The following is a 13,376-nucleotide window of genomic DNA, read 5'->3' on the forward strand; positions in this document are numbered from 1 at the left end:
AAAGGGAAAAGGGAGAACTGGACCTTGCAGTAGGAATACTTTGAAAACAACCAGCAGCAGCTCAGGTTTCCTTCTAACTGGTGTCTGAGAATTATCATAGACAAACTTTGTTAATTGCATGGTAGACTAATCTCATCTTTGCAACATGAAGTTATTTTAAAATTGCAAACAAGGGAAAAATTGTAAGAGCAAAATAAAACTGCTCATGTAGCTAAAGTCATGAGAGGAATAAAAAAGGGAGATGAGCAAATGAGGAAGCAAAGCAATTGTCAGACAATCATTCTCATAAGTGGAAGGATAAAAGAAAGAATCCTCTCTTAAACCCTAAGGGTTTACTACATAGGGATATTTTTCTAAGTAACTCCACTTTTACATGCCCTTGCTGGAGTTACTAATGTCTTGTATGGTAATGGCTTATGGTGGTCAGGGCAATCCTGTTTTTTTGATGAAAGAAACCCCATATTTTTACTATTAAAGCCACTATTTAACTGTATCTATGTAGGAAATAAAACCACAGTCTCCTGTTAGTGATGGGTCCAAATGGCAGTCTTTAGATTCTGTCAGGTTCACATACTTACTTTAAGGTAGTGATAAATAACACATCAAATAACTCCAGGTTAAAAGTGGGACATAGAAACATACCAGCTTAAAAGATGTTTTGGAAAAATTGCATGTTTCTGTTGCTGGCAAATACAATAAAGGTTTGCATTTTTATTTTATCTTCTATCATGTAGTCTAAACTTCACTAGCATTGATGCATTACCTCTCACCAAAGCCTGCTTGAACGGCCTGTTTTTAGTCTCCCTGCTCCAGCACCCCTATCTGATAGGGAAAGGAGCAATGAATCCATTTGTGCTAGATCATACAGTGACCACGGCAGAGCTGGAACAGGAAGCCTGATTATATCACTTCTAGTGCTGCTCTTCAGTTTATCGTAAAGCATTCAGTAACATTCAGGCAAATATTTTTTAAAAATTATCGTGCTGTTTACTTTTGCTGACCAATGGCAATGTTTAATTAATTAAACTATAGCTGATAGTGGCACAACAGCCACACTGTTCCAATTGTCTGGTATTTCTCTTGGAGTTCATGATACATTAAAATATCACATCAAACAGAACAAGAGATCTCCTTCAAACTTTTGGCTGCAAGATATCTGGGCCTGTTTTAGTTCCTACTGAGTATTATTCAGAGTTGTCCCCAGTTACTAATGGATTTGAAAGTATTTAATTATCCTTCCCTGCAGGTCTGGCATGCCTATTTCCTTATTTCTTTGTCCTCATGTTTTACCGTGTCTGTAAAACCATGCTGGGCCTACAACATTGCTAATGTACTTTTGTTCCTAACATACTTTAAAATACTTTAAAATATCTGCCTTTCTAGTGTCACCTTATTCCTAAGAGCAGCTTGTACTTAATCTTCCCTTTACCATTGTACATGCTCCCTACCTTCAAATTCCTATGACTTATGATTAGTCTTTTTTTTTTTTTTTTTTGTGTGTGTATGACGCATTTTTTTCCCTTCTCCTAGCAACTGTATCAAGATGAACTCTTAGCCAAATTGCTTTGGTACTGAATCTTTTTTTTTTTTTTTTTGACCTAATAAATTTCTTAAAAATTCTATTTTCTTCTCTAGAGTACACCGTGCCTATTTTTCTTCCAGAATTCACTCATAATTTGCCCTAGCTTTGGTAAATTGGCACTTTCTGAAGTATCTGGCACATAGATTACTTTCAGAAACTTTCTTCTTTTAACCCTCAATAAATGTAATCGAATTTTTATTACTGCTTCCTTGCAGTAACTGACTTCTGGTTAGATGACTAATCTTTTACACTTAAATTTATTTAAAAAAAAAAAAAAAACTTTAAAAAGTTTGTGTATAATTATTAGAAAAATAAATTATTTTTGTTGTTGTTGATGATTTTTTATTTTATTTTATTTTATTTTTTACTGGCTAGGTTCATGTTTCCCAAAACACAAGCTTGTAACACAGTATAGGCAGGGGCTTTAGGAGTAATGAGTTGTGTTCTTGTTTCAAGAATTCATGGTTTATAGTATTCTTCCTCTCTTCCTTTTTAACCTTGTCAGCTTTAGTTTTTAATCAATGCATTGGTTCACATGTATTCAATGCCCTCAAAGCTTTGAGTTACCAGGAACTAAATACTGAGAAAAGGCATGTTTAGCTAAGAATGCCCAGCCGGTAGTTTTACGCACTCTTCTTAGTGCATTGGTCAGATATGTTAATGTAAAATTTGCATTGATATGGTGTGAGACATTGAATGAAGAGTTTTAACAGTTTAATACTGTTAAAGCATAATACTATGCTTATGGATCAGGGTAAAGGAGAACACTTAAATGAATCATATAGGGATAACTGAAGTAGGGTCTGAATTGTTGAATCAATGAATTTTGAGCAAAATCTAAGTTGTAACAAGATTCAAATGAAATACTGACATTTTATACCAAAATGAGTTTTAAATACTATATCCCAATAGTATCTTCACACACTCAGAAGGAGCAGGTTAGGAATAAAACAAAGTTATATTTATCCATTGAATGAAAACAACATAAAATGTTGGGGAAAAAATCCTATTTTTAGTAAATGAGTTATACAGAAAGCAGTAAGAATGAGTTAACGTGGTTGAAAGTACAAAAACAAAAGAAGAAGGCCTAGAACATACAATATATTACAACAACTGTTAAGTTTGTGTCAAAAGCAAATGCTGCTTTTTATGAAGATACAGACTGGCTTCTGAAAGCACATAGAAGACCAAGCATTTTATAATTCCAATACATGAAGTTTTGCAAACAAGCCACTGGCAGTAAAACAGATGATTGCCTATCCAACTCAATCATGAGACTGAGAAACATTAATTTTAGATTAAATCAGTTGAAAGAAGTCAAGTAGAGAAGTAAGATAGGAAATTAGTAGCAACATTTCTGAAAATATTTGAAGTAAAGTTTCAAAAAGCATTAGACATGTAATGTAAAAGAAAGTTTGACTAATAAGTGTATTACATCAACAAAAGTGATTAATATTCACATTATTTTGTACAACATTAGGGTTGCTGATATAATGCCCCAGCAACAATGCCATGTCCTGTCAATGTTAATTTCACAGAACCACAGAATTTCTAGGTTGGAAGAGACCTCCAAGATCACCTAGTCCAACCTCTGACCTAACACTAACAAGTCCTCCACTAAACCATATCCCTAAGCTCTACATCTAAACGTCTTTAAAAGACCTCCAGGGATGGTGACTCCACCACTTCCCTGGGCAGCCTGTTCCAGTGCCTCACAACCCTTTCAGTAAAGTTCTTCCTAGTATCCAACTTAAACCTCCCCTGGTGCAACTTTAACCCTTTCCCCCTCATCCTGTCAGCAGGCACGTGGGAGAACAGACCAACCCCCACCTCGCTACAGCCTCCTTTAAGGTACTTATAAAGAGTGATAAGGTTGCCCCTGAGCCTCCTTTTCTCCAGGCTGAACAAGCCCAGCTCCCTCAGCCGCTCCTCATAGGACTTGTTCTCCAGACCTCTCACCAACTTTGTCACCCTTCTCTGGACTCTCTCGAGCACCTCGATGTCCTTCTTATAGTGAGGGGCCCAAAACTGAACACAGTACTCGAGGTGCAGCCTCACCAGAGCCAAGTACAGGGGGACAATCACCTCCCTAGCCCTGCTGATCACACTGTTTCTGATACAAGCCAGGATGCTGTTGGCCTTCTTGGCCACCTGAGCACACTTCTGGCTCATATTCAGCCGACTATCAACCATCACTCCCAGGTCTTTCTCCTCCAGGCAGCTTTCCAACCACTCATCTCCCAGCCTGTAGCTCTGCTTGGGGTCATTGCGCCCCAGGTGCAGGACCCGGCACTTGGCCTTGTTGAACTTCATACAGTTGACCTCAGCCCATCGGTGCAGCCTATCCAGATCCTCCTGCAGAGCTTTCCTACCCTCGAGCAGATCGACACACGCACCTAGCTTGGTGTCATCTGCAAACTTACTGAGGGTGCACTCGATACCCTCATCCAGATCATTGATAAAGACACTAAAGAGAACGGGCCCCAGTACTGAGCCCTAGGGGAATCCACTAGTGACCGCCCTCCAGCTGGATTTAACTCCACCACAACTCTTTGGGCCCATCTACCCAGGCAGTTTCTAACCCAATGAAGTGTACACCAGTCCAAGCCATGAGCAGACAGTTTCTCAAGGAGAATGCTGTGGGTGTCATCCACCAAGCGTGTCACTTTGTCATAGAAGGAAATCAGGTTCGTCAAGCAGGACCTGCCTTTCAAAAACACTTGCTAACTGGGCCTGATCGCCTGCTTGCCCTGCAAGTGCCGTGTGATGACACTCAAGATAATCTGCTCCATGAGCTTCCCTGGCACCGAGGTCAAAGTAACTGGCCTATAGATTGACACAAAAAACCCATGTTATAAATTGCAAGCTTATCTGGGAAGATACTTAAGGAAGGTCTGGCAATTACCACAGTACTCCTCTGAGGATCTCAGGCCAAATATAGACAGATATTTTTGATCATGAGATATGTATACGTGTTGTGGAAAATAACATTTAAAAGACGTGTAGTCAAAATAAAAGTAGGAAAACATGTTAGTGTCCCCTTGATGTCTTTGAGCCAATCAACAAGACTACACATCCAGAGAGAAATTAAATATTTTCAATATTACATAAAGGTTGTTCATTACAGAAAACACAACATTCATACTTATCAAAGACAGTCTGAACTCTAGCCACGTGTCCCCACCCAAGAGCTCAAGCTCACTGACTCCATTATCAAGTTCCTGCTAATGAACTCCACAATCCAGTTTGCAGGTCCAGGTCTGCTCTCATGAATATCAATAATGCAGTTCTGGTCCTGTCCTGGGTTTGACTAAAAGGGATTGAAAAGCAAAGACTAATTTTAATGTAGAAATAAAATTTTTCCTTTCAGCATGGAGGAAAGTTGTCTTTCTAGTATATGCAATATATTTGAACAATCCCAGTCAGAATTACTGCTACTGGTCTCTTTTCTTGTGTTGACAAGCAATATTGCTCTACAGCTGTAGAGCAATAACTATTCCTACTGTTCAATTATTTGTCCTGTAAACTAAAGAGAATAGTTGTAACCTTTTATTATTAGTATTAGTGTTAGTGTTAGTGTTAGTGTTAGTGTTAGTGTTAGTGTTAGTATTAGTATTAGTATTATTTTCTGTTCATTGGAAAGTAGGACTATAAGTCTGTCACTTTTTCTGCACAGGATTGTAGGCCTTCTGTTTCAGTACATTGTTCATCCCAGTAAACCTCTTAAGAACTCACTGTCCATCAGAAATCTTAAAATCTGTGAAGTCAAGAAACCACACCATTGTGAATGCAGTTGATGGCATTCTCCCAGGGTCTGTGCCTGTGCTCTTGACTCATAGTAAATCTACCTCTGTTTTTCCCTAGTCTCAGTAGTCAAATTAGTTGACAAAGTGGCATTCAGAAACTTGAGATTTGTTCAAGAGGTTGGAAGAATGTGGGACAAATAGAAAATCAGAAGATACATCCAGTTCTGACAGAGGACTCATTAGTGGTGAAGGGAGAGGTCAGAATGAGACACAGGTGTGTGAAAAATCTGAAGTGGTAAAGCATCTTAACACAGTATTTATTACAGCTGCAAAGGGTTGGGATATAAGCCAGTTTGGCATATCAGTGCTAGAACCATGAGAATACTGGAATTCTGCCTGCATTTTACATAATGAACTTTCCTGTGGAACTCATTTATTCTCATACTTCTTTCTCTTACCATTTTCTGACACATTTCCTTGCGAGCGTGACTTTTCTTGAAGTACTGCAGATAAACTAATCATATTTGTCACATCAGGTGCTTCACTGAAAAAAGAATCAGGTTCAATGATCTATTATGGATGAGAAAAATTTCTCCATTTAATCAGCACAATTCATTTACATTTCACACAAATAGTGATGTTTGAACAAAACTTTTGACCCTACTTTTCGTTATGCCTTCTGCTTCCAAACTTTAATTTAAAGGCTCTCAATCCAAATAGAATTGGATACTGCATAAACCAGAAATATATGCAGTTTTATTACGTTAAGTTATGTAAAAAGCAAAAAACAAGTTCAGTGGCCAAAGCCTCAAGAGGCAAAGAACTGATTGTTTGTGATGTGTTGTCCAAATACTCATTAATACATGGTTAGGGAAGTGTTGATTGAAGCAATACCTACAGGCCATGCACATATCCCACCCACCTTGTTTGCCGTCTGGTTTATACAAAGGATGGCACACATCACAGGCTCAGGAAGGAAGGGATGAACATGCGTGCATGTTCTTCATATCCTGAATACCTGAATATCTGTAGTTACTGGCGAATTACGTTCTTCTAGCTTTCATTAAAATGAATGACATTACAATCTTTCTAGAAATTCTTTAAATAGGTAAGCATTGTCTGTGTGACATAATAAAATGGCTTAAATGCTGTGTATGTACATATATACAAATATGTTTGGAAGTGGTTGTGCCTTTCTGAAGTGAAAGATGTGAAAACATCTTGTTTAACATCTTGTTAAAAAGTGTTGCCTAGCTTTAAATTGTTTGTTATTTTATGTGCCACTTCCTACGTGCCACAGCTCCTGCCTTTGTGGCTAGGTAGAGTATTGTTGTACAGATACAATTTGAACTTGTGTTTTCTTTAATTTTTTTCTTTTACTGATAGCCTCAGCATCTCAGATTTTACCTTGGATTTTATCTTTCTGTATTTTTCAAAAGACTTTTCATCTTTTCATGAAGTGGTATGATGATTTCCATTTTTTTTTATTTATTTTTTTTTTCTTCTCAGTGTACTTTTGGTCTAAAAATAAGGAGTCACTGAGCAAATGTCCCCACAGAATAAAGTATTTTCCTGCTGTATTAGTTCAGTGTACAGATGCTTCACAGTCCTGGTTATTCTTACTATAGATCTCAGCACATACACTTTTGATAGCACTGTATCATGAGTTACTTCTCTGGCCCCTTGAGATATCCTAAAGTCTAAATGGGTTCATACAGTACTAGTAAAGGCATCATCCAAGCAAGGGTACCTACATATGTTGTTCCACCAGATGGTACAGGTTTGATGTCGTAAGCACAGGCTCAAAATCGATAGCAACTGGACCAATAGGATTATATATATATTATTATATTATATAATATATATTATTTAATAATATTATAATATATAATATATATTATATATATTATATATATAATATAATAATATTATATCATTATATATTAATAATATTATATTATATTATATTATATATAATAATATTATATATATATATATATTATATATTATTATTATGTATATATATATATTATATATCCATAATCCTATTGGTCTCCTGTTGACTCAGACAAGAGTAACAAAAACTATTGCTTGGAATGTGAGTGTAGCATGTGTAGCCTTCTTGGTTGCCCTGGATTTTTTTATTATTTTTATTTTTAAATGAAAATGAGAATGAGAGGTAGAGACAGAAAAAAAGAAAAGAAAAAAAAAAAAAAAAGAGGAAGAAAGTATCTCCACCAGAAGAGTAGCAGAGCTACTCTGGCTCTGAATGAAGAAACATCCCAAGCAAAGACTTCCTGCTAAAATTTCCAGCCTTTGGGATAGCACTGTACCACATAGACATTTTCAAGTAATTACTAGCATTTTTAATAATGCCTTTATAGTCTTGAGCCAGGCCATTCAATAATTCAGCCTTTCTGACTTAAAGAACCAGCAAGTAAATACTGGGAACTTTCAGGTGATCTGCTCTAACAAAAACCTCTGAGAAGTAGCTTTGCTTTTCATCACCTCTGTAAAGTGAAATTTTTACTCAAGATTGTCAGGGAGATAAATGAATCCATTTTCATTATTGCAATGGATTGAGCACAGAATTATTGAAAGCAAAAGCTAATTGAATATGAATAGATTGCAGAAAATGAAGTCTGCAGCATCTAACCTTGTAAGCCATTGTATTAAATTTCTGGTGGCAGAGACCAGAAATTTTTACTTGCTGTGCAATAGAAGAATAAACAGAGGATATACTTGTGGCTCTCTATGACAGCAAATCAAAACATTATGTGCTAGAAAGCTGGGGAAAGGAATTCGCATTCCATTTTTACAGCCTAGAGTAAAACAAACTCTCTCACTCTATTTTCATTAGAATGACTGAACAAAGAATTAAGAAGATATTCTACTACACTACAACCACAGCTTTCTAATGCTAAGACAGAAAGTAATTGAGTAATACTTATTTTGCAGATCATCTAGGGAAATCAGTTTCACTTGCTTGATTTGTGATGCAAGATCAGCCTTCTATGCCTCTCAGCATTGAACTACTCCCCTCTGTTGCACTTTCAAGGGGTCACTTAGAATATTCTGCAATTTTAACTATTACTGAACTGCTGAACACCAGAGTAAGCAGGAAATATCTCTTTATGTACACTACTTTTGGATTTGTGTGTCTGAGAAATAAGACAAGAATGTTAAAGACAACTGCATGATACATAACCACTTGTGCCATTTTTCTATACTTTCCTCAAAGAGATGTGAAAAACGTCTACACCCTATTAAGTAAAATGGAAAAACAATTACCTTGCTTTTACCAGTATTAGTCGTAATACCATTTGAATGCTTCTGGTCAAGAATCTGAATACTATGATTATGTACATAAGGAAAACTAATTTCTTATTATTTTTCTTTTTGTCTTAGTATCTGTCAAAGTAGCCTGCTGTATTTCAAAAAAGAGTAGTTCAATCAGCTAAACTATAGTGATATTACTGATACATTAAAATTAAAGGTTATTAGGCAAGGGCAGTATCCAATGCGATTAAGTTATCTGTCCTTTTGCCTTACAATTGCACTCAGGCTGCTTAACTTAGGTAAGGTCAGATAAAGCACTGAAGTTCTAAAGTATTTTAAGAAAAACCTTAAATCACAGATTTTACACTGCAGTCTGTTTCTTAACATAGAATAAATCAAGTCTTCTAAATAGCTGTGAAAGTTTACCTTCCATATTCCCCTGAGAAAGGTGGAAATCAAGATGTCGATACACAATGTTGCTCTGACTTTACAAAAGCAGCACTCAGAATAAAATAGATATTCTACAGTATATGACAACAGAATCATCTGTTAGACAATAACCAAACTTGTGTGCACATTTAACTGACAGTTTTTAAGAGACTCCAGATACTTCATCTTGAGATAAATGGAATTTTATTTTCAGGGAGAGAGTGATTCTTCTTTATAATAAATGTATAAAAGTGCAATATCTTAATTATTTACTGCATGCAAGTCATCTTTTTCTGTTAGCATCATATAAAGTAATCTTATGTAGTAACTTATCTCTGCAAGAATACATTTGAACTTATTGTCGAATTAATACATCTCTTCAGTTGAGTGCCAGTCTGATCATTGCATGAATCACCTCATACAGGAATGTAGGAAAAAAAGTGAAATTTCAGTAACATTTTGGCAAATACAGTTCTCTATTGACAATGTGAAATGACATATTAAAATGAGTATTTTTGGCCCACTTTGGACCACATTCACCTACTATATCCTTCATTTAATTGTATTGAAGGTATGGAGTTTTGTTTCCTGCAATGCATGTCTACAAGGTCAAATGGTTCTGCCCCTGACTACAGGAACTTTTTATTAGCAGTTTGTCTTTAATTTAGCCAGTATAATCAATTTTGTAATCACTGTCAGAACTGAACCTGATACCTCAACCAACCTCCTCTGTATGACAAACAGGATAAAGGAAAGATGCAGAAAAATAATCAAACAAAATGGCAAGAGGGATATGTAATAAGCAAAAAGTGCTGGTCTTCAGCTTTTTTTTTTTTTTCCATGCCATCAATTGTTCAGTATCAGCAGAGCAATTTACACTTAATTCAGAAGGATCAGAAAGTATTCTAGAAAGTACATACATAAAGCAGTGCTGTAAAAATATTTTCTTTGGAAGGCAGGAAGCAAGTAATCATTGTGAAAGAGGAATGTGAATGTGAATAGAGAAGGAGCACCTTGGACAAGGACACAGTAAACCTTGAACGTCACACACAGCAACATGGCATTTTAAGTATCTAAGGATAGCTATTTATTTATTTATTTGGGGGCTGAGGGAGGTGGGGATATGTGTGCGTGTACATGAATGAAAACCCAATTCTTATACTTCTCTGTCCCTAACAGCAATTATGCCCTGTTGGCTTCAGTCTGACTATAGTTGGGGTTAGTCCATATTTACCACAACCTTGTTATTTTTAGAGGGGAGCAGAAAGGTTTTTGTTTTTGTTTTTTTCCCAAGGATGAAAATACAATCAAGACCTTTGAAAGTGAGACCTTTCCTAAGCCAGAATAGCTAGCAGCCCCTGAGGTGCATAAAATGAAGGTTGTGTAGTTTTATATACTACTCACTGTTCATGGAAATCTCAGGATTAGGTTCTAAAAGGAGGGGGAGTCTTGCTTCCTTTTTTTCTAACATCTAAACTTTCTGGTGCTCACACAGTTTCTACCTCTTCCATTTAATCAGGTTAGCATTTCTCTCAACTGTTGATTAGCTCAAAACTGTGAAAAATAGGCTGCTAAAACAGCAAGAAGAGCACAAATGACTTTTATTTTTAATTATTATTATTTTTCCCCACCCTGCTTATTGGCTGACCAAGTGTCAGGGCTGACACAAGGAAGAGGTAAAAGTCTACACTGCTGAGACGTGAGCACTGAACAGAACTTAGAGGGTAGCTCTTTTTGGTAGCAATGAGCTATGAGACTGCCATTTCTGGGCCTTGTGAAACTTCACTGCTACTGGTACCAGATACATTCCTGAGGAGCTGGCAATTGTGTATTTTGTGGCACACAAAGTTTTCTCAACCTATAAATACTCTGGAACTGTAAGGAGTTTGGGACAGTATAGTACAACGTGGTTGTCAATCAGGTGATATGATCATAGTATGTGATCTACGTTTACATCACAACCATGCACAATTCATCACAGTTTCTACATCTATTTAACATTACCTTAAATATCACAACTTACACTTTATTTTTGTTGATGTTACCGTCACTGAGACATAAAGGTAAAACAAATCCTTCCTCATTGATCCCTCTCTCTTACATTCTGCACCAGGAAAGAAAAATCTATAGCAATTCACTGAAGCCCTTATTTAGGAAAATTATTTGGATTCCAAGAATCTTATTTGAATTGTTGTAATCACATAATAGAAAACAAGTTCACTTTTGCAAGTGGCCTGAAATTCTGTTTCTTCTGTAATGAAAGTTTGAGATCCACTGACTGTTGATCAGATATAAGCCAGACTCCTGAAAAGCAACATGCACGCATCTTTCCATTATTCCTATCATGATTTAGGCAAAGAAAAATATCAGAAAAAAAAAAAGAAAAAAAAGTCTGCTCTTACAGTAGAACTGCGATCAACCAAATGCTTAAGAAATTTGCCTACAAACTCTGAAAGTTTCTGTTAACGAGATATAGATTGTTACTTCTTTTCCCCCATGCTTCTGAGTTTCCATTGTATGCAAGCCAAAAACGTTCATTAGTCATACTGTCAAGTAACTGTCTCCATTTTGTCAAACCTTAAATGTTTTGAACCATCTGGCTATTTAGACAATGAGGAGAGCGCATGTATTACTATTTAAAAAGTAATCACAGAGTAATACATCTATCCAACATTTATCATAATAAGAAATATTTTGGGAGAACAATAAGCCCAAATAGTACTTAAGAAAAGCTAGATTTCAAGGAATTAAGATACTATAGTACAAAGTTATGGCCAAAAATACTGTATTTTTAACCAGCAACATTTTTGAGGGCCAGTAATTGTACAATATTAGTCGTTGTGTTTGTTTTTTTTGTTTGTTTGTTTTAAAAAGAAAATCTCAAACCACTATTTCTGTCTATCAAACAACAGACAATACATGCATTTAAATGACACTTTAAGAACAGCAAATATGATCTTTATTTTTAAATACTGTAAGTTTAAAAATGTATCTGACACCAACACCACCTCCCCTCCCTTCCCTCCCCCCTCCCCCAGCCAAAAAAAAAGAAAGTCAAATAAGGATTTCCTACAGCATGGTAAATGAGGAATCCAGCAACAGACTTCAGCTTAGACTGTATTTTGAGAAAAACAAAAACAAAAACAAAAACACAGCTTTACAGTAAGATTGATCTGGTTTACTTGATCTTGTATTTTTTTACACTGTCTTCAAAATCCCCCTTTATTCCTTTTTTTCCCCTGCAGCATGGCTACTGTGAAAAAGCTCAAGTGAAACTTACAGTAAAATCCCTTTAACTAGCTAAATAATGACTGGATTATTGATTACATGGAGATGTTTCTGTTTTGATTGATACAACTCAAAATGTTATGGGTAAATACAAGTCAAAAAAGAGGAAATATCAGTAACTCTTCAAAACAAAACATGGTCTTGCAAGATCTCTACTGACCTAACAAATTAGGCAGAGACAGATGGCTTCAGTGGTTTAATGCATACTAAATTTTAGAATGTATGGTTTATGTCAAAAGAGGACTGTATTTACAGAAGTGTGAATTTCTAAATTACAGTAGTTGACTACCTACACCAGGCCATTTAACTTCCTGTGTTATGATGGTTCTCCAAAACGCACTGACTTTACTGGTCTCCTAACTAGAGGTAGGTCATTTGTAGGCCTTGTTAATATGCTGTGCACACTTCATTAATTTACTAAAGCAATAGTATGCAGGATAACCATGCACAGAGCTCCAACAACAGCAGCACGTATAATAAATTATTTGGGTAATTTTAATTTTATTTTTTTTCATGTGGGTTAGCATGTCTTTGTTTTCTCCTAATACTTCATTCTTTTGTGAAGAATGTGTAGCAAGGCAAGAGTTATTCGGTTGAGTAATCTGAAAGTCTTTTGCACCTTACAACCAAAGGCTGGGAGTCTAGCAACGTCTTTATATGCAGCCCTTTTCCCCCTATTTAAAGTTTTTGCAAATCATGCAGTCAAGTCTGACTGATATCCAGCATAAAAAGTCTCCTCCATGTTCAAACTTAAAAAAGTGATTCACAATCATGTGGCAGTATGATTAAAAATTACAGTTCATACACCTTGACAATCAAAAGAGTCTGAATTATAAAAAGTAAACTGCCCTTATAGCTGCATCATCCTATATATGTAAGGACAGTGCCAGTTAATTTGTGAAAAAGGCAAGTTTAAGGTTTCTGTAAAACACGTATTACAGCTTTCTTGTGCTAGCGAACATCTAGAATACACAGGTTCCCATGACGTTTTCCTTCCCTCCTCCCCCGTTTATGACATTCAAATAAATCACATAATTTTGGCAAAGTTAAAA

The sequence above is a fragment of the Anas acuta genome, chromosome Z (genome assembly GCF_963932015.1).
Source record: "Anas acuta chromosome Z, bAnaAcu1.1, whole genome shotgun sequence".
Classification (NCBI taxonomy): Eukaryota; Metazoa; Chordata; class Aves; order Anseriformes; family Anatidae; genus Anas; species Anas acuta.